The sequence below is a fragment of the Zalophus californianus genome, chromosome 11, assembly GCF_009762305.2.
Source record: "Zalophus californianus isolate mZalCal1 chromosome 11, mZalCal1.pri.v2, whole genome shotgun sequence".
Taxonomy (NCBI): domain Eukaryota; kingdom Metazoa; phylum Chordata; class Mammalia; order Carnivora; family Otariidae; genus Zalophus; species Zalophus californianus.
This window is the reverse complement of record NC_045605.1, coordinates 87,268,114-87,289,257: the sequence shown is the minus strand read 5'-3', so window position 1 is coordinate 87,289,257 and position 21,144 is coordinate 87,268,114. Positions and strand designations below refer to the sequence as shown.

General features: G+C 40.3%; 1 long non-coding RNA gene across 6 annotated transcripts in view; it reads left to right on the top strand.

Moving 5' to 3' along the window:
- The window catches only part of LOC113913971, a 76,635-nt gene extending 57,213 nt beyond the window's left edge, over positions 1-19,422 (top strand). For 5 of the 6 annotated variants that reach the window (XR_003517331.2, XR_003517329.2, XR_003517330.2 and 2 more), the window contains one exon: positions 19,138-19,422. This is a non-coding gene — a long non-coding RNA (uncharacterized LOC113913971). The remainder of the gene's footprint in view (positions 1-19,137) is intronic. The other variant, XR_003517328.2, reaches the window with a different exon arrangement.
- Positions 19,423-21,144: the final 1,722 nt, after the last annotated feature.

The window sequence follows — 21,144 nt, the reverse complement described above, 5'->3', positions numbered from 1 at the left end:
AGAGATATGTAACCTACAAAGAAATATTAGATTGGCAACAGACCTATCCACAGAGACCTGGCAGGCCAGAAAGGACTGGCATGGTATCTTCAGAGCACTAAACAAAAAAAATATGCAGCCAAGAATACTATATCCAGTTAGGCTGTCATTGAAAATAGAAGGAGAGATAAAAAGCTTCCAGGACAAACAAAAACTAAAGGAATTTGCAAACACGAAACGAGCCCTCCAAGAAATATTCAAAGGGGTCCTCTAAGCAAAGAGAGAGCTTAAAAGCAGCATAGATCAGAAAGGAACACAGACAATATACAGTACCAGTCACCTTTTTTTTTTTTAAAGATTTTATTTATTTATTTGAGAGAGAGAGGATGACAGATAGAGAGCACGAGAGGGAAGAGGGTCAGAGGTAGAAGCAGACTCCCTGCTGAGCAGGGAGCCCGATGCGGGACTCGATCCCGGGACTCCAGGATCATGACCTGAGCCGAAGGCAGTCGCTTAATCAACTGAGCCACCCAGGCGCCCAACAGTACCAGTCACCTTACAGGCAATACAATGGCACTAAATTCATACCTTTCAATAGTTACCCTGAATGTAAATGGGCTAAATGCCCCAATCAAAAGACACAGGCTATCAGATTGGATTCAAAAACAAGACCCGTCAATATGCTGTCTGCAAGAGACTCATTTTGGACCCAAAGACACCCCCACATTGAAAGTGAGGGGGTGGACAACCATTGACCATGCTAATGGACACCAAAAGAAAGCTGGGGTGGCAATCCTTGTATCAGACAAATTAGATTTTAAAACAAAGACTGTAATAAGAGATGAGGAAGGACACTATATCCTACTTAAAGAGTCTATCCAAAAGAAGATCTAAAATTGTAAATATCTATGCCCCTAACATGCAAGCAGCCAATTATATAAGGCAATTAATAACAAAAGCAAAGAAACACATTGACAACAATACAATAATACTGGGGGACTTTAACACCTCCCTGACTGAAATGGACAGATCATCTAAGCAAAAGATCAACAAGGAAATAAAGACTTTAAATGACACACTGGACCAAATGGACTTCACAGACATATTCAGAACATTCCATCCCAAAGCAACGGAATACACATTCTTCTCTAGTGCCCATGGAACATTCTCCAGAATTGATCACATCCTAGGTCACAAATCAGGTCTCAACCGATACCAGAAGATTGGAATTATTCCCTGCATATTTTCAGACCACCGTGCTTTGAAACTAGAACTCAGTCACAAGAGGAAAGTCGGAAAGAGCTCAAATACATGGAGGCTAAAGAGCATCCTACTAAAGAATGAATGGGTCAACCAGGAAGTTAAAGAAGAATTAAAAAAATTCATGGAAACCAATGAAAATGAAAACACAACTGGTCAAAATCTTTGGGATACAGCAAAGGCAGTCCTGAGAGGAAAGTATATAGCAATACATCCCTTTCTCAAGAAACAAGAAAGGTCTCAAATACACAGCCTAACTGTCCACCTAAAGGAGCTGGAGAAAGAACAGCAAATAAAGCCTAAACCCAGCAGGAGAAGAGAAATCATAAAGATCAGAGCAGAAATCAATGAACTAGAAACCAAAAGAACAGTAGAACAGATCAACGAAACTAGGAGCTGGTTCTTTGAAAGAATTAACAAGATTGATAAACCCCTGGCCAGACTTATCCAAAAGAAAAGAGAAATGACCCAAATCAACAAAATCATGAATGAAAGAGGAGAGATCACAACCAACACCAAAGAAATACAAACAATTATAAGAACATATTATGAGCAACTCTAAGCCAGCAAATTAGATAACCTGGAAGAAATGGGTGCATTCCTAGAGATGTATCAACTACCAAAATTGAACCAGGAAGAAATAGAAAACCTGAACAGACATATAACCACTAAGGAAATTGAAGCAGTCATCAAAAATCTCCCAACAAACAAAAGCCCAGGGCCAGACAGCTTCCCAGGGGAATTCTATCAGACATTTAAAGAAGAATTAATACGTATTCTCCCGAAACTGTTCCAAAAAATAGAAATGCAAGGAAAACCTCTAAACTCATTTTATGAGGCCACCATTACCTTGATCCCAAAACCAGACAAAGACCCCATCAAAAAGGAGAATTACAGACCAATATCCTTGATGAACATGGATGCAAAAATTCTCACCAAAATACTAGCCAATAGGATCCAACAGTACATTAAAAGGATTATTCACCATGACCAAGTGGGATTTATCCCTGGGCTGCAAGCTTGGTTCAACATCTGCAAATCAATCAACGTGATACAATACATTAACAAAAGAAAGAACAAGAATCATATGATCCTCTCAATAGATGCAGAAAAAGCATTTGACAAAGTACAGCCTCCTTTCTTGATCAAAACTCTTCAGAGTATAGAGATAGAGGGTACCTACCTCAATATCATAAAAGCCATCTATGAAAAACCTACAGCGAATATCATTCTCAATGGGGAAAAGCTGAAAGCTTTTCCCCTAAGGTCAGGAACGTGGCAGGGATGTCCACTATCACCACTGCTATTCCACATAGTATTAGAAGTCCTAGCCACAGCAATCAGACAACGAAAAGAAATCAAAGGCATCCAAATCGGCAAAGAGGAAGTCAAACTCTCACTCTTTGCAGATGATATGATACTGTATGTGGAAAACCCAAAAGACTCCACCCCAAAACTGCTAGAACTCATACAGGAATTCAATAATGTAGCAGGATATAAAATCAATGCCCAGAAATCAGTGGCATTCCTATACACCAACAACAAGACAGAAGAGAGACAAATCAAGGAGTCGATCCCACTTACAATTGCACCCACAACCATAAGATACCTAGGAATAAATCTAACCAAAGAGGCAAAGGATCTGTACTCAGAAAACTATAAAATACTCATGAAAGAAATTGAAGAAGACACAAAGAAATGGAAAAATGTTCCATGCTCATGGATTGGAAGAACAAACATTGTGAAGATATCAGTGCTACCTAGAGCAATCTACACATTCAATGCAATCCCCATCAAAATGCCATCCACTTTTTTCAAAGAAATGGAACAAATAATCCTCAAATTTGTGTGGAACCAGAAGAGACCCCGAATAGCCAGAGGAATGTTGAAAAAGACAAGCAAAGCTGGCGGCATCACAATTCCGGACTTCCAGCTCTATTACAAAGCTGTCATCATCAAGACAGTATGGTACTGGCACAAAAACAGACACATAGATCAATGGAACAGAATAGAGAGCCCAGAAATGGACGCTCAACTCTATGGTCAACTCGTCTTTGACAAAGCAGGAAAGAATGTCCAATGGAAAAAAGACAGTCTCTTCAACAAATGGTGTTGGGAAAATTGGACAACCACATGCAGAAGAATGAAACTGGACCATTTCCTTACACCACACACAAAAAAAGACTCCAAATTGTTGAAAGACCTAAACGTGGGACAGGAGTCCATCAAAATCCTAAAGGAGAACACGGGGAGCAACCTCTTCGACCTCAGCCGCAGCAACTTCTTCCTAGAAACATCGCCAAAGGTAAGGGAAGCAAGGGCAAAAAGGAACTATTGGGATTTCATCACGATAAAAAGCTTTTGCACAGCAAAAGAAACAGTCCACAAAACCAAAAGACAACCGACAGAATGGGAGAAAATATTTGCAAATGACATATGAGATAAAGGGCTAGTACCCAAAATCTATAAAGAACTTATCAAACTCAACACCCAAAGAACAAATAATCCAATCAAGAAATGGGCAGAAGACATGAACAGACATTTTTCCAAAGAAGACATCCAAATGGCCAACAGACACATGAAAAAGTGCTCAACATCGTTCGGCATCAGGGAAATCTAAATCAAAACCTCAATGAGATACCACCTCACACCAGTCAGAATGGCTAAAATTAACAAGTCAGGAAACGACAGATGTTGGCGGGGATGCGGAGAAAGGGGAACCCTCCTACACTGTTAGTGGGAATGCAAGCTGGTGCAACCACTCTGGAAAACAGTATGGAGGTTCCTCAAGCAGTTGAAAATAGAGCTACCATACGATCCAGCAATTGCACTACTGGGTATTTACCCCAAAGATACAAATGTAGGGATCCAAAGGGGTACATGCACCCCAATGTTTATAGCAGCAATGTCCACAATAGCCAAACTGTGGAAAGAGCCAAGATGTCCATCGACAGATGAATGGATAAAGAAGATGTGGTATATATACACAATGGAATATTATGCAGCCATCAAAAGGAATGAGATCTTGCCATTTGCAACGACGTGGATGGAACTGGAGGGTGTTATGCTGAGTGAAATAAGTCAATCAGAGAAAGACATGTATCATATGACCTCACTGATATGAGGAATTCTTAATCTCAGGAAACAAACTGAGGGGTGCTGGAGTGGTGGGGGGTGGGAGGGATGGGGTGGCTGGGGGATAGACATTGGGGAGGGTATGTGCTATGGTGAGCGTTGTGAATTGTGCAAGACTGTTGAATCACAGATCTATACTTCTGAAACAAATAATGCAACATATGTTAAGAAAAAAGAAAAAGAAGAAGAAGATAGCAGGAGGGGAAGAATGAAGGGGGGAAATCGGAGGGGGAGACGAACCATGAGAGACGATGGACTCTGAAAAACAAACTGAGGGTTCTAGAGGGGAGGAGGGTAGGGGGATGGGTTAGCCTGGTGATGGGTATTAAAGAGGGCACATTCTGCGTGGAGTACTGGGTGTTATGCACAATGAATCATGGATCACTACATCAAAAACTAATGATGTAATGTATGGTGATTAACATAACAATAAAAAATTAAAAAAAAAAAAACATAGAGTAAGCTAATTAAGCAGCACCAGTGGTTTAAACAAAAGCCCATACTTAGCACCAATGTGAATTAGGTGGAGGCTGTTTTTATGAAATCCACATTGTTTTGACAGCATCCCCCCAGACCCCCCCCCAGCATTCAGTTCAAAACATACTTTTAAGTTTTGTTTTAAATACTCTAGGTTCAAAATGCCTCAGAGATATTGTCAAAAAGAAAAAGAGAGAACAGTTGTCCAATTAACACCCTTTTATTTATTTACTTTTTATTAATTTTTTAAATTTAAATTCAAATTAATTAACATACACTGTATCATTAGTTTCAGAGGTAGAATTCAGGGATTCATCAGTTGCATATAACACTAGTGCTCGTTACATCACGTGCCCTCCTCAATGCCCATCACCCAATAACCCCATCCTCCCACCCACCTCCCCTCCAGCAACCCTCAGTTTGTTTCCTATAGTTAAGAGCCTCCCTCTCTGTTTTCATCTTATTTTATTTTTCCTTTTAAATGCACTCCTCATCCTTACATATGGCAGATACCCCACAGCAATTCATGGTGATAGTCCAAGATCAGGGATAGCACTGCAATTAGTTAACATTTATTTAGTGCTGACTGTGTCCCAGGCATTGTTCTAGACCATGTTCCTTTGTTATTGCATTTGTTGTTCACAACACATTTATGGGTTTTTGTCCTATTTTACAAATCAGGAAAATGAGACATTGAAGAGGCAAGTGACTTGTCCAAGGTCACCAGTCATGAGGGGTAGCAATGAGAAGGTCTGCAGAGCTTGCACTCTTAACCATTTGGCAATGCTACCATATACTGTAAATATACAGCATTTACTCTTCCTTTGTTGTCCAGAGCAGACACCACTGGCCTGTCACAGAGCCATCCCACCAAGCTTGGTCCCTAATCTGTTGCTCTGGAAGCTCTAATTAGCTGATGAGTGTTGACACCAGAAAGGAAAGCTCTCTGCTCTTCCAGATCTAGACCCTCCTCCCTTGGTCGTTCCTATTCTCCCTCAAACTTTGCCCTGCTCTCAAGGTCCTACTTTGACTCTGACCCTCTATACTCAGCATATGGTCTCGGTCTCTTTCAAGTTTGACTCAGGTTGAGACTTGTTCCCAGGTCCCTCTGCCTTTCTTCGGGTTCTTCCTTACCCTCACCCCATCACAAGCTATCCCAGGGACTGATTCAATAGGTGTTGATAAGGCATCTGTCGTGCAGAGGTGAAGTAGTGGCAATAGGCAGGACAGAAAGGGAAAGGGCTCAGAGCTGAATCATCCTCTGACTCCTGAGCTTCGATCACACTATAAAAAGTTCTGTATGAATGGTAGAGATCCAGAGCTTTAGACGTGGCATCATGTTCTGAAGCTGCTACAGTTGGAAACATACCACTGGATTATCCTGGCCATATCTTCTTAAATGGCCCCAAAACACTCCCTCAGTTTTAGCCAACTGAATTGGAAACACAAGAAAATCTTTTAATTTTGGAGAAAAAACTTGGATATTTATTGGACATTGAAGGTGTTAATTGGGGGGGGGGGCTGAAAAGTAGTGAGTTCTAATTAGCTGTGCAGTGTTAGAAAACTGTTGAGCCTCTCCGAGCTGTGGTTGGTCTGTAAAGCAGGACAATTAAGTGGAGAGCCTCTCGGGTCCCTTCCAGTCTCAGCATTTGGTGTCAATGCAGCCTCGGTTTCAGAGGCCCTTATGTTCTCCCCAGTTACTCCCAAGGGTCACCCAAAGATGCTCCACATATCCTGATGGGACTTCTGTCAGTTTCCGCAGGTCAGATGACATCTATGTCTCCTGCTGTGGCTCTGCCCTTTCTTTCCCCCACTGCTGTTGCCTATGGTGTTCCCTGAGTTGCTGGTTCTGTGGGGTTTAAAGTCTGTTTACCTATCACCACCATCATGGCCATGGGGTATTCATGTCCTCGTGGTGCCAAAGCTCTTTTAGGACTTGTACACTCTAGTGTTGAGACCTGAAGCAGAACTACCAAACTCTACTGCTGACATCTGAACCCTGGGCACACCTGCTAAGAGGTATTGTCAAGTTACTGTGAAAACTTTAGAGGCCCCACTCAAACTCTGGACTGCATGTCAGTCTACCCTCCATTTACACAAAGAACAACATGGGTTGGCTGAATACCCAAGACTCACAAAATACAGGATTGATCTAATCTGTCCCTGGAAACCATTGAGACAAACCCATTACCTGAGGAGCCAGGACAAATTATAATTAGAAGCCCAGTGAGTCATGGCTCATGGGAGTTAGCTCAGAGGCTCTCACTCATAAAATGACACACTAGTTTGACGTCTGTTGGGCTCATCCTGGGCATCAGAATTCAGCCTGGTACAGGGATGGAGAGAATTTCTTGGAGAAAAGTAAGATTTATGGAGCACAAGAATATTCATGCTGGGCCCAGTCTCACCAGGAAGACAGAGCATCAGACACAGGAAGTACAGACAAAGTGATAAAAAATGTTTGCTAGAAAAAAAATTCCCTTCACCGCACACAATTTCTCTTTAATTTTTCTTAAGGAAGTACAGTTGTTAATTTAAGCCCTTCACATACTTTCCCAGCAGTGAAGTGAATTTATGAGTTTATTGTACATCCTTCCAGGCCCCGTGGATGCAGAAGGAGAATGAATTTTAAAATCCCAGCTCCATTACCTATTTGCTGTCTTTGTGAGTGTGAATAAGTCTGTCAAATTTTCTAAACTTTTGTCCCCTTATTTACAAAATGGGGTTTGTATGAACATAAAAAAACAATAATGTGTGCAAAGCATCTGGCTCAGGATCCCACACATGGTGTTCAGTCAGTGTGAGCTTCCTCCCTAGTGGAAATCACCAGACGATACCAGCTCCAGGTCTTCTGTCAGACACAGAACACACCCATGCAAAGTGCTAATGCCGGTTCAGCTCAGCAGACACCTTGTCTCAGGAAAGCCATTAGAAACCCCCAAAGTACTAAATTTTTCTCCTGGTAAGTAGCTCACTTCCCACAACTTCCCACCACTTTATATTAAGTGAGCACAACAAATGAGTCATGCCACTTACAGACGCAAATTTGGGAGCCACACCCCAAACAGAAGCATCTTGGCTTTTCACAAGAAGCTGTCAATCCCACAAAAAAAGAAGGCCCAGGGGACCCACAGTTAGAAGATCTCAAACTCCCAAGCTACCTCTGAGTTCATATGCAAATCCAAAACCTTAGCTTGTTTTTCTTGCAGTGAGTTTTAATGACAGGTCAGAGTCAGTGGAATGTTCAAACTTTTGCTGAACTTGCTGTTTGAGGGTGGGTGGTGTGGGTACAGAGGGTCTAGGAAGATAGGCCATACACATTCCCTCTTAGGTAAATGGGCAATACCAAATTAAAAAATAACACCCTACTTGTTGGATTACTTAGAAGGTGATATTTACTTTTTGAAAACATCTACCATAGCATTTAAAAGATAGCCGATTTTCATGAAAATTTTCAAGAGTTTATCTATTGTATGAAAATACAATTAGTTGTATAAAAATACAAAAACAGATCAAGGGAGGCTGCCGTGTGCCAAGGTCAAGCTGAAGAAGAGAGTTGCACTTGAGATATAAATACTCCCAGCCTATAGAAAACACAGGTGTGAAAAACTAATAATGTAATGTATGGTGACTAACATAATAAAATAAAATTTAAAAAATTTAAAAAAAAGAAAGAGAAAACACAGGTATGGTATTTGAATTTATACCTCTTATGTTGGATGAAAAGCCTACCCAAGGAATTAGCATAAAACTGGTACAGAACCACTGAAAGCCCTAGACGCAGAAACTAAAACAGACATGGGCCTTCTGCTGAAGATAAGCTCACAACATCAAAAGAGGAAAAATGATAAACTATGTGAGTAAGTAAATACCATTAGAGAGAGTAATCAGGTTTCATAAACAAAAGAATTAGCACCTCAGGTGTTGAACTTGGTAAAACTATCTAGAAGGGACAAAAAAAATAAATGTTTCAAATAACTAAAGAGTTTTAAGAATGGAAGAAGGAAGAAATAAGATCCATAGTGAAAGCGGAGGACAGTGCAGCAAAAGAAAAGACAGATTTGCAAAAGCACCAAAAGAAAATTCAGTCAATAAAATAAAGAATATACAGGATATTAGAGCTACTGAGAAAATTAGTGAATTGAAAGACAGAGCTGAGGAAACTATATAGATTATATCACAGAGAGCAGATGGCAAATACAAAGGAACAGATAGGAAATATGAAAGCTAGATTGAAAAAATCAGCAGATATAAAATCAGGCTGCCATGATGCATGATTCTAAAGGTTATTCCATTCACCAGGAATCTAATATAAATGGTGTTTTTTGGATTTTTACAGTGTATCAGGCTTTGTTTAATAAGAACTCCAAAGGGTAGGGGAGAATTGAGAAGAAAGAAAATGGGGATAAAGTGATAATTTAAAAAAAGATAATAGATAGAAATTTCCAAAATTTCAGAAAGACACAAGTTTTCAGTTCTCAGAAAATGTACACAAAAGTCTTGATCAGGATAAATCAAAATAAATGCACACCTAAACAATTTGTGAGGAAAATGAAAAATGTCAAAGACAATGAAAAACAACCAGAAATAAAAGAGATTACTTGAAAAGTAATGAGCAATCAGGATTACTGGCTGTGTGACTGTGAACAAACTTGTCGGACTTTCTAAACCTTGGTCTCCTTATTTGTAAAATGGGGTTTGTATGACGACTGAAGAAAACAACAATGTATGCAAAGCACCTGGCTCAGGATCCCTGATAAAAAATCAAAAACAATGTATGCCAGTAAACAATGATATAGTATTTTTAAAATGCTGAAGTAGCAGTTCTGTCATTTAAAAATTCTAAATACAGGGGTGCCTGGGTGGCTCAGTTGGTTAAGCATCCAACTCTGGGTTTCAGCTCAGGTCATGATCTCAGGGTCACGGAATCGAGCCCTGCATCAGGATCCTTGATCAGCGGGGAGTCTGTTTGAGATTCTCTCTCCCCTCCTCCCTCTCCCCCCCAACAACCTGGTGCACTCTCTCTCGCTCAAATAAATAAATAAATCTTTAAAAAAAATTATAAATCCAGAGACATTTCATTCAATAATAAAGTATGGTTCATTCACACAGTGGAAGCTCACAATGGAGAGAGCATCACAATACATTCTTAAGTAAAAAACAAAACAAAAAAACCCCGAACAAACAAAAAGAAAAACAAAAAAAACTTTTGTGTTAGAAAAGAGGGAAAACAGGTATATCTTCAGTTTATAGTAATAGTATATAAAACACTGGAAAGCTACCCAACAAATGAATATACTTGGTTACCTGTGGAAGAAGGGAGGAGCTGAATGGATAAGAGTGAAAGCAGAATTTCTCACCAATTATACCATTGATTACCTCTTTAAAATTTGTATTTAATGGGCAAATTCCTGAAGCACAAAACCTACCAAGATCGAATGATGAAGAAATAGAAAATCTGAACAGAACCCTAACTAAAAAAGGGATTGAATTAATAACCGAAAACCTTTTAACAAAGAAAAGCTCAGGGCCAGATGGCTTTATTGGTTGATTCTACCAAACACTGAAAGAAGCATTAACACTAATCTTCCTCAAGCTCTTCCAAAAAAAATGGAAAAAGAGGAAACTTTTCAAATTAATTCTATGAGGTCAGCATTATTCTGATAACAAGGCTAGACAAACCACAAGAAAAGAAAACCATAGACCAATATTGAATATTAATGCAAAAATTTTCAGCAGAATACTGTAAACAGAATCCAACAGCATATTATAGGATTTTACACTATGACCAAGTAGGATTTAGTTCTGAAGTGCAAAGATGGTTCAATATATGAAAAACAATCAGCATAATCCACTACATTAACTGAAGGAAGGGGGGGAAAAACCCAAATGATCTTCACAAATAAGACAAAAAAAGCCTTTGACAAAATTCAAAACCCTTTCATGATAAAGAAAAAACTCTGGACAAAGTAGGGCTAGAAGGAAATGACCTCAACATAAGGAAATTATCTCAATATAATAAGGGTCATATATGAAAATCCCACAGCTAATACCATACGCAGTGGTGAAAGACTGAAAAGTTTTCCTCTGAGGTCAGCAATAAGAATGCCCACTTTTGCCACTACTAATCAACACAATACTAGAAGTCCTGGCCAGAGCCATTAGACAAGAGAAAGAAATAAAAGGCATCTGAATTGGAAAGGAAGAAGTAAAACTATCTTTGTTTGCATATGGCATGATTATGTAGATACCCTAAATATCAGACACACAATGTTGGAACTAGTAAACAAATTCAGCCAAGTTGCAGGATACAAAATCAACACACAAAAATCAGTTGCATTTCTATATACTGACAATGAATAATTTCAAAGGAAATTAAGAAAATACTTCCACTCATATCATCAAAAAGAATAAAATACTTAGTAATAAGCTTAACCAACGAGGCAAAAGACTTAAATGCTGAAAAATACCAAAATATTGCTGAAAGAAATTAAAGAAGGCACCGATAAGTGGAAAGACATCCAGTGTTTATGAATTAGAAGACATAATGTTATTAATACCATTCAAAGTGATCTACAGATTCAATGTTCCATTGAATCCCTCTCAACATCCCAACGATATATTTTCCAGAAATAGAAAAATCCATAAAATTTATATAAAATCTAAAGGAACCCCAAAGAGCCAAACAATCTTGAAAAAGAAGAACCAGGCTGGAAGTCTCACATGTCCTAATTTCAAAACTGATTACAAAGCTATAGTAAACAAAACAGTGTGAGGTGGGCATAAAGACAAATAGTCAATGGAATAAAGAGTTCAGAAACACATAGAAGATCAAATCATTTTCGGCAGCAGTTCTCAGACCATTCAATGGGGAAAGGATGTTCTTTTCAATAAATGGTACTGAGAAAACTGGATATCCACATGCAAAAGAATGAAAGTGAACCCTTTTCTTATATCATCTATAAAAAAATAACTCAAAATGAGTCAAAGACCTAAATAGAAGAGCAAAAACTTTAAAACTCTTAGAACAAAACATAGGGGGAAAGCTTTAAGACATTGGATTTGGCAATGATTTCTTGGCTATGACACTAAAGTCACAGACAACAAAAGAAAAAAATAAATAAGTGGGACTACATCAAAGGACACAATCAACTAGAGCAATAAATCAACCCAAAGAATGGGAGAAAATATTTGCAAGTTATACAACTAATAAGGGGTTAAGATGCAGAATATACAAAGAATGCCTACAACTCAACAACAAAGAGACAGACAACCCAATTAAAAATAGGCAGAGGACTGGAAAGAAGAGATTTCTCTAAAGATACACAAATGTCCAATAAGCACATGAAAAGATGCTCAGCATCACTGATCATTAGGGAAATGCATATCAAAACCACAATGAGATAACACTTCATATCCATTAGGATGCTATTATAAAAAACAAAAAATAGAAGATGACAAGCATTGGCAAGGTTATGGAGACATTGCAACTCTGTGCACTGTTGGTGGGAATGCAAAGTGGTGCTACCACCATTGAAAACACTATAGCAGTTCCTCAAAGAATTCAAAATATATCTAACATTTTTTACTTCTGGGTATACACCCCAAAGAACGGAAAGCAGAGAATCAAGGAGCTATTTGTTACCCATGTTCTTAGCAACATTATTCACGAGTCAAAAAGTGAAAGTGATGTGTCCATGGGGAAAGGAACTGATAAAAAAAAATAGAGCAAATACTTATACAATGGAATATCACTCCGCCTTAAAAAAAAAGGAAGGAAATCCTGACACATGCTCCAACATGGATGAACCTTCAGGATATATGGTAAGTGAAGTAAGCAAGTCACTAAAGGACAAATACCATAGGATTCCACACATATGAGGTACCTGGGGTAGTCAAATTCATAGAGACAGGAAGTAGGATGGTGGTTGAAAAGGGCTGGAGTGGGGAGGGAGAAATGAATAGCTATCTAATGGGCACAGAGTTTCAGTTTTGCACAATGGAAAAAGTCCTAAAGATGGATGGTGGTGATGGTGGCACATCACTGTGAATGTGCTTAATGCTGCTGAGCTGTATTCTTAAAAGTGGTGACAATGGTCAATTGTCTGTTATGTGCCTCTTACCACAATTTGAAAAATTATCCAAGTATGCTCCACAGAAAAGTAATTCAAGAGGCAGAGGCTAACCCAAAAGGTCAATATAAAGTATTTCTACCCAAGTGGGAAAGAAAATGTTTTTATTAAAAAGCAGTTAAAAAAAGAACACCTTTGAAAATTTACAATATGGCACAAGAAACAAATGTTCATTGTAGAAAATTAACAAATATAGGCCAACAAAAATAAGAAAATACACAAAAGATCTGTGGTTTGCCATCCAAAGGTAACTGTGGCTAAATTTTTGGTGTAGCTCCTTTAAATATGTTGTGTGTGTGTGTGTGTGTGTGTGTGTGTGTGTGTAAAATATACCAATGAGAATTGTTATCTGTGGGTACAGATGCAGCTGAACAGACAAGGGGGGGGTCCTTTCTACCCTCTGGACCACTATACACATGAAAGCTGCTTAATCCCCCAACATTTTATTATGAACATTTTCAAACAAATAAGAAGTTGAAATAATTTCATAGTGAGCACTGTACATCCACCATCTACATTCTATCATTAACATTTTCTTATGCTTATTTTTTCATATATATATCTATTCTCTCCATCCATCAATCTACCTTATCACCTTATCTACCTACACATCACCCCAAATACTTCATCATGCATATTATGGTGTTTTCACATATAATTTATATACAATGAAATGCACAAATTTTACGTGTACATTCACTGAGATTTGACAAATGCATACAGATGTTTAATCCAAACCTACCAAGCTATAGTTCATGACCATCACCTGAGAAATTTCCCTCCTGCCCCTTCCCAGCCACGTCTGCCCTCTCTCTCCAGAGGCAACACATGCTTGGATTTCTTTCCACTATAGGTTGGTTTTACCTGTTGCAGAATTGCATGCAAGTGGAATCAGGCTTCTACTCAATATAATTAACATGTCTTATTCAAGAGCTCAGATAGAGGGGGTGAGGGACAATTTAATTCCTTCTGGTCTCCAGTGATGGTGGGACACCCATTTGATGCTGTTCCCATCCCTGCTGGCCCCTTGATGTAGCAGTTAGCTGTGTGCGGGACTTGCCAAAGTCTACGAGATGGATGACAATGGCAGGCCACCATTCACTGAGGTCAGAGGAAAATGGAGATCATAGGTTAGGTATTTACGAATTATGTGCGGGAAATTGCGGCTGCCCAATTCTACTGAAGAATATCTACGGAGTAGTCATAATGGCCTCATGCAGTGATTTTGTCATTAATCATACAGTATAAATCTACAATCACTTATTTTATTCTTTGGCAATACTTTAATTTTGCAATAAATTCTTTTTTTATATATAAATTTTTTCTTTTTTTTAATTTTAAAGATTTTATTTATTTATTTATTAAAGAGGGAGAGAGAGAAACAGCACAAGAGTGGAGAGGGTCAGAGGGAGAAGCAGGCTCCCCGCCGAGCTGGGAGCCCAATGTGGGACTCGATCCCAGGACCCCGGGACCACGACCCGAGCCAAAGGCAGCCGCTCAACCAACTGAGCCACCCAGGCGCCCTGCAATAAATTCTTTTTTAAAGATTTTATTTATTTGAGAGACAGAGTGTGTGTGTGTGTGAGAGAGAGAGCATGCATGAGCATGAGCAGGGGGAGGAGCAAAGAGAGAGGGAGAAGCAGGCTCCCCACTGAGCAGAAAACCTGATGTGGGGCAGGATCCAGGACCCTGAGATCATGACCTGAGCTGAAGGCAGACGCTTAACCTACTGAGCCACCCAGGCGCCCCTGCAATAAATTCTTTTGGCAACAAAAAGTCATAAATTTTTACACCAAAACAAATTATGTAATATATGGTGATTAACATAACAATAAAAAAATTTTTAAAAAGTCATAAATTTTTAACTAAACTGAAAGTGTACATTTAGTGAAAAATTAAATACTAAACTTCTGTGTCTCAAGATAATTGATGATGATAAGGTACACAAAATACGTTTGGCATTAACTCTCCATGAAGAGTGTCACGCGAAATCACCAACCACTCAGAAACCCGAAGATACAAATCCACTGCCAAAGAAGCCTCAGCATCTACGTAATCCTAGGTGGGATTTAAAGAAGAATGTGCCCACATTAAGACATAAAAGGCTACTCCTCATATATACTGCATGTGCAACCACATTGGCTGAGATGTGCCAGGTCTTCTGAAGTGCAAAGGTAGGAATTTGAACTTCATTTATGATTTTCATGGACCGAGAGTCAAAATCAAAACACAACTTCCTGTGTCACACTGAACTTGGAAGTGTAAGTAAGATATGCCCTGCGTTGAACAAAAGCTGCTGGAATCCGGAAGACTCTTCTCCTAGCCAAGGACTGCCTTTGAGTTTCACGCCAAAGACCAAGGGACCACTGGGCACAGCTGGTCTCATAATTTTGAATATGTAAAGCACTGCAATTCCAGTCCATGAGCACTAATGTAATTTGTGAAAACAGTACACCCACAATTGGCATGGAGCTCAAAACTTAACAAGATCTCTTTTCTACTAGATGTATTGTTGGCTAATTGCTCTCAGCCATTAGCTGGAAGAGATACATGGGGAGAAGGCTTTGGAGGTGCACAGAGAACCAGGTGGTTTAATTACTTCTCACATTTCTCTTTCTTTGGTAGTTAATTAGCAAACATTCCTTTCTCTACCTTGTCTCTTTGTTGGGATCGTATCAGCAAATATCTGGTCCAATTTGTGCAAAACTATCTGATTAATTCATAATGCAGAAGAGCTTATCAGCTTGCTTCCATTTCCCTTCGCCCAACAATGATTAGCAATGAAATATTTCAAACATACAGAAAAATAGGTCAATAAAATCACCTAGCTTTAACAGATGTTAACACTCCACTGTACATATTTGTTGTAATATTTTTAATAAAGCTCTTCAGTCATCACTGCCCTGTTTACAAGAATATTTGGCCTTTTGCTATAACGTGTCATATGCACACATCCTTGTATGAAAGTCTGTCCTATTTCTCTGGAGTGCTTGCCTGGCTGTCAGCCCCATGGTCTTTGCTGTTCCAATATGGCCCCCTCTGCAGGGCAGGGATGAGACCAGATGGTGTAGTGGTTGCAGCGTGGCTTTGGGGCCATGCAGATCTGATTTCCAATCCCGGCAACCAGCTCAGTGGTGGGCAGATATCTGTACCTAGTTTTGCATTTATAAGATGGGAATAATACCACCTACCTTGTAGAGGTATTTTGAGGTGATGTTAGTAAAGCATGGGAAGGGTACCTAGCAGAGGGTAAGTGGCTGTTACCAGCTTGTATATCTGTTGTACGTGCCGAGCAACCCCATTAATCTTGGGTCCATCTCTGAGGCTGTATTTACCAGGAACCAGCCAACCACTAGCCAGACAATTAACAACTTCTTATTTGTGGACTAATGGACACCAGCTTTCCATGTGAGCCTGGATTTAGTCAGTAAAATGGTGGTCCCCCTTTTTTTTTTTTTTAGCAGCTGGAGGTGACTTTGCTCCATGTGTCTGATCTCAAAAACATAATGGAATTTTACATAGTTTTATAGCACTTACCTTTAAAGTCAAAACTAGTCCATGAAATAAAGGAGCAGTTGGTTATAATCATGAAGCAAGCCCCCTTGTGACCATGGGCATTATTTGTTATTTCTGTGAGCATCTTCTCTTGCTGTCCTTAGGTGTATCTATTATTTATCATTAAAGCAAATTGCCTTTAAAAGACCACATTGTTTAACATAGTGGTTCTCAACCATGGCTGAGCCTCAAGATCATCACTGTTTTGTTTTGTTTTGTTTTAAATCTATCTATCTATCTATTTATCTATCTATCTATCCATCCATCCCAAGGCCCCCACCTAAGACATACTGGGAGTCTCCGGGAATGAAATCTTCATCTCCTGGATGAAGTGGAAGGGATTAATGTTCCACCCAGGTGAGGCTGTTATAGACTCAGGGTTGAGAATCACACCGGAGTAACTACTTGAAATGGTATCTATCTAAAGGATAGTTGAAGATTTTGGAATAAATCAGGAAATCTTTTTTTTTAAACAATTTTGCAAGCAAGATGCTGCTATTCCAAGTCTTCTGTTGCAAATTACGTCTTCCACAGGAACAAAGCATACACATGGTCCATCTAAGCACAATGTAAATCAAAACACATGTCCACAGCTGGAGCAAAAGTCTTAGGACCGTCTAACTGGATTCCATTGGAATGAGTCTGCATGACACCATGTCAAAGTAATTGTGCACAATTCCCCTAAAGAAAGCTACATGAAGGATAGCCAAAATACAAGAAATAATTGGATTTAACTCAATTTTCTTTAAAAAAAGTATAATGCACACACTATCTTTTACAAACAAAAGCACACCAAATGTCAGAGAGTGACATAAGACTACATCGTTTTCCAGACTTGTATTGACCAGTGTTTCCAATACTCACCTTCCCTCCCCCCTTTTCTTTATTCCAAATAGCTGTCTGCTCTCTCAGGTAACTGGACAGAGAAGTGCATCTGAAGATGGAGGCCATTAAGAAATCATGCTTCCTTTTATTTATTAGTTTCCATGGCAAGAGCAAAATAAAAGACAATTGTATTTCAAAGCAACAACAGTAAAAGAAGCAACATCTCTCTCAGGCAGATAAACCTCAGAGGGAAAGTAAAAGTTACACTGCCCTCCATGCCTTTCCCCAAACCAAGGGGCATGATTTGTAACGGCATTGGCCGCAGGTAGATGTTAAGTCCAGACACCGAGAAGCTACTCCTGGAAGCTACTAACTTCTGTATTTTCCTTGGGGATTCTGTTGCTAAGCTTCTCTTTCATTTGACTCCCAGAAATCAGACAGTGAAATCTCGGGGGCTTTCCAGGCCACCTAATTCAAAGTAATCAGGAACCTGAGTAGGGTCAGGATGCTGGCTGACTTCTTTCAACAAACAGGGATCTAGAATGTGGCCTACTGAGATATTTCACCAGTTCTATCCCTCAAGACAGAGTCAGCAGGTGAAATGCCCCAAATGGTTGGGTTTTGTAGTGCTCGAGGCAGGCAACTCCAAAGCTAGATCCCTTTCCCTCTGAGCAACGAAGGCCACCACATTCATTAGTCACAGAGTGGTCTACTCCTGCACTGCAACCTCATCCTTATGGGTCCCCTCTGCCTGGCATTCAAGTGCCTGGCCCAGGTCAACTGCAGCAGTTTGCTTTCCTTTTCAAATAAAGGCTCCAGTACCAAATCATTAGTTTCCTCAACCACCCAGCACAATGACAGTATTCTCTTTGATTAAGCCTCCACAGCCCTATGTTAGAAGAGTCGGAAATTAGGCACAGGTAGAATGGTGAAAGCAGTAGTTTCTAACCCCCTCCCCCCTCCTTTTTTTTTTCAAGGGAGGAAATTCCCTCAGTGGATAATCCACTTAGAGCAAAAATGGTATCACAGTGTTGGGCTTGCCCCTACATTCATTCATGTTGGTACTTTTTATTTAAGTTTTTATAGTAGGTAGGTTCCCCTCTGCCTAAAAACCCAAGGGAAAAAACCCATTTCTTTAATTTACTCACATCCTGCTATGCTTTCTCAGGCTACTCATTTCCTTACCCAGCCTCATCTTCAACTACAAGGAAGCTGGGGTTGGAGGAAGAGGGGAGGCAGGTCAACTGGAGGTTGTCCTGACCTCCGAGGGAGAGGACCCTGGTCATCAACACCAGGGCTGCCCTGGGCTATTTCAAAATGTCAGCAGGCGCAATTCTAGAAAAACAAAACAAAACAAAACAAAACACCATTTGCTTCCCAATAGGCTGGGGCTCAGTGGGGCATAAAGAATAAATTAACTAAATTAACTGACAAAATGTGGCAATTGCCGGTTCCTGAGAACTTGTGAGAAAAACAGGAGGTATCCTCAACCTTCAGGGCCATGAGGAGACTATCTTGATGCAGTCAAAATAAAGGAATGATGTGTTCTGCAGATTTGAAGGAGAACTCTCTGGTCCTGGGGGTGCCTTCGTGTCCCTGGCTCTAGGAGACCATCCAACCCATAACATCGACAGCTCCTCACAAAAGCAGCATTGCCCTTGCCCCACTTACCATTCGGGCCTGTGGACTGCTTTTATTCTAGGGGTGATTTTAAATACTTTTCTTCCTGCCATGGCTGTTGTCCCCTGTGCCCCATCTCGATCTTTGTATCCAGGTTTGATTACACGGAAATGAACTCTGAGCATCGTCAAGGAGCCACAGATGCCAGAAGGAGGAAGAGGCAGTAAAGAGGGGCCAGAATGCCTACTTGGGTTGACAAGGACAGTCATGGTCTTGGGGTGGGCTGGGGGGATTTTGTGTAGACAATATGTGAAACAGGACCATAAAATAAAGGTGCCCATGTCACTGGCTGTCTGGTGAAGCCAATTTCACTACTGTGCCGCCACACTGTATATGCACATGAACCATACTGTATATGCACATGAAACACACAGGTCTTTTTTTTTTAGCCTTTGCTGGCAAATCCACTTCTAGCTCCTCCTAGGCAGCCTCCCTTGGTCGCTACTTAGCGATCAGTTACCTCCAAATTTCCATGGCCCTTGAAGTATGGGAGCTCTGGCCACTTGCCATTTCTAATGTTGCCCCTGAAATCTTTATGTCTCCTTCTGAGCTCACAACGCTTGGATTTTGGCATTATATTCTTAAACTATAAAGTCCCCCACACTATGGCCATTCAGAAGGTCTAAGCAGGCAAGACTGGTTCATCTAGGAAATGGCCAATTTAGTCCATGGAAATCTGTTCCTTTCATTGCCCAGGACCTGTGGACAGCTAGTTCTGTCTTTCCCTAATAGCCATTTGACTTTGGGGAAAGACCTGTCTTTCCTCTGGATTTTAGTTTTCTCCTCTTAACAAATGAGAAGCTGGCTAGGTAATACCAGTCATATTTCTTTCAGCTATATGTTCTATGTTTTGTAACTGTGCGGTTGAAGATCAGAGAATTCAAGCACTCCCAAAGGGCGTAAAAATAATAGTGCCTAACACACAATTTCCATGTATTAAGTCATTCAATTCTCTCTAGAATCCTATGAGTAAGTATTATAATCATGACTCCTATTTGTTGGGTGAGGAAAAAGGCATAAAGAGGGTGAGTAGCTTAAACTGTGTCATGAAGTAGCAGTGCAACGGGGTACGAACTCAGGCAGTCTGGCTCTAAGCTATGTTCTAGAAACCATGACAGATACAGGGTAATAGGCAGATCCGAGGACTGAGCTTCCTTGATGTGTGTGTGTTTAGGTGAGAATCAGTTTATCTGCCAGTCAGTAGCAGTTCCAAGGAGCCAATACCAGAGCTAGCCAGCACCCTCTCTACCACCTGCTGGATTCTCCTGCATTATTTAGGGCATATATTACCACAGACAAACACAAGCACTTCGTGGCAGTGGTGTAAATTAGGATGATTCTGCCAGCAAAAGCCTAGAATCATGAAGATAACATGACCAGCTTGGGATCTCTTTGCCACCTACTTACCTGTCAGTGTATTGATGCTGTCTGGGGTAGAATTATTCAGATGATCGTGGATAAGGAGAGACCAGGCAAAGAGAGCCACTCCTGAGACTAGTTTAGGGAAATAAGCTGTGTCTCCAGGTATCTTGAAAACACAGCCACTCTGAGGTTCTGACTGCCCTACTCCAATGTCCCAGCTGTCCTCCTCAAAAGCAAGCGCCTTAGCACCTTTCACCAAGGCCAACCCTAGCCCAGGGAGATCTTTGCACAGAAAAGCCAACATGCTTATTCATTTTTAAAATAGGTCCATTAAGAATCCCAAACTCAGGGCGCCTGGGTGGCTCAGTCGTTAAGCGGCTGCCTTAGGTCATGATCCCAGGGTCCTGGGATCGAGCCCCGCATCGGGCTCCCTGCTCCACAGGAAGCCTTCTTCTCCCTCTCCCGCTCCCCCTGCTTGTGTTCCCTCTCTCGCTGTGCCTCTGTCAAATAAATAAAATCTTTAAAAAAATAAAAAATCCCAAACTCAACAAGACTCTGTCTACCAGGAGAGTTCTTGCCAGTTCACTCCAGAAAGGTAGTAATGCAAATTTACAAGACTATCTTGATTCTAAACTCATTGCCAGTAGGGCCCAAGGTCTAGAACTGGGCCTCTTTTCAGTGCTTATTTAGACATTGCTGAGTATTGAGTGTTGAATGTTGTTTAGTTCTGTGCCCTTTG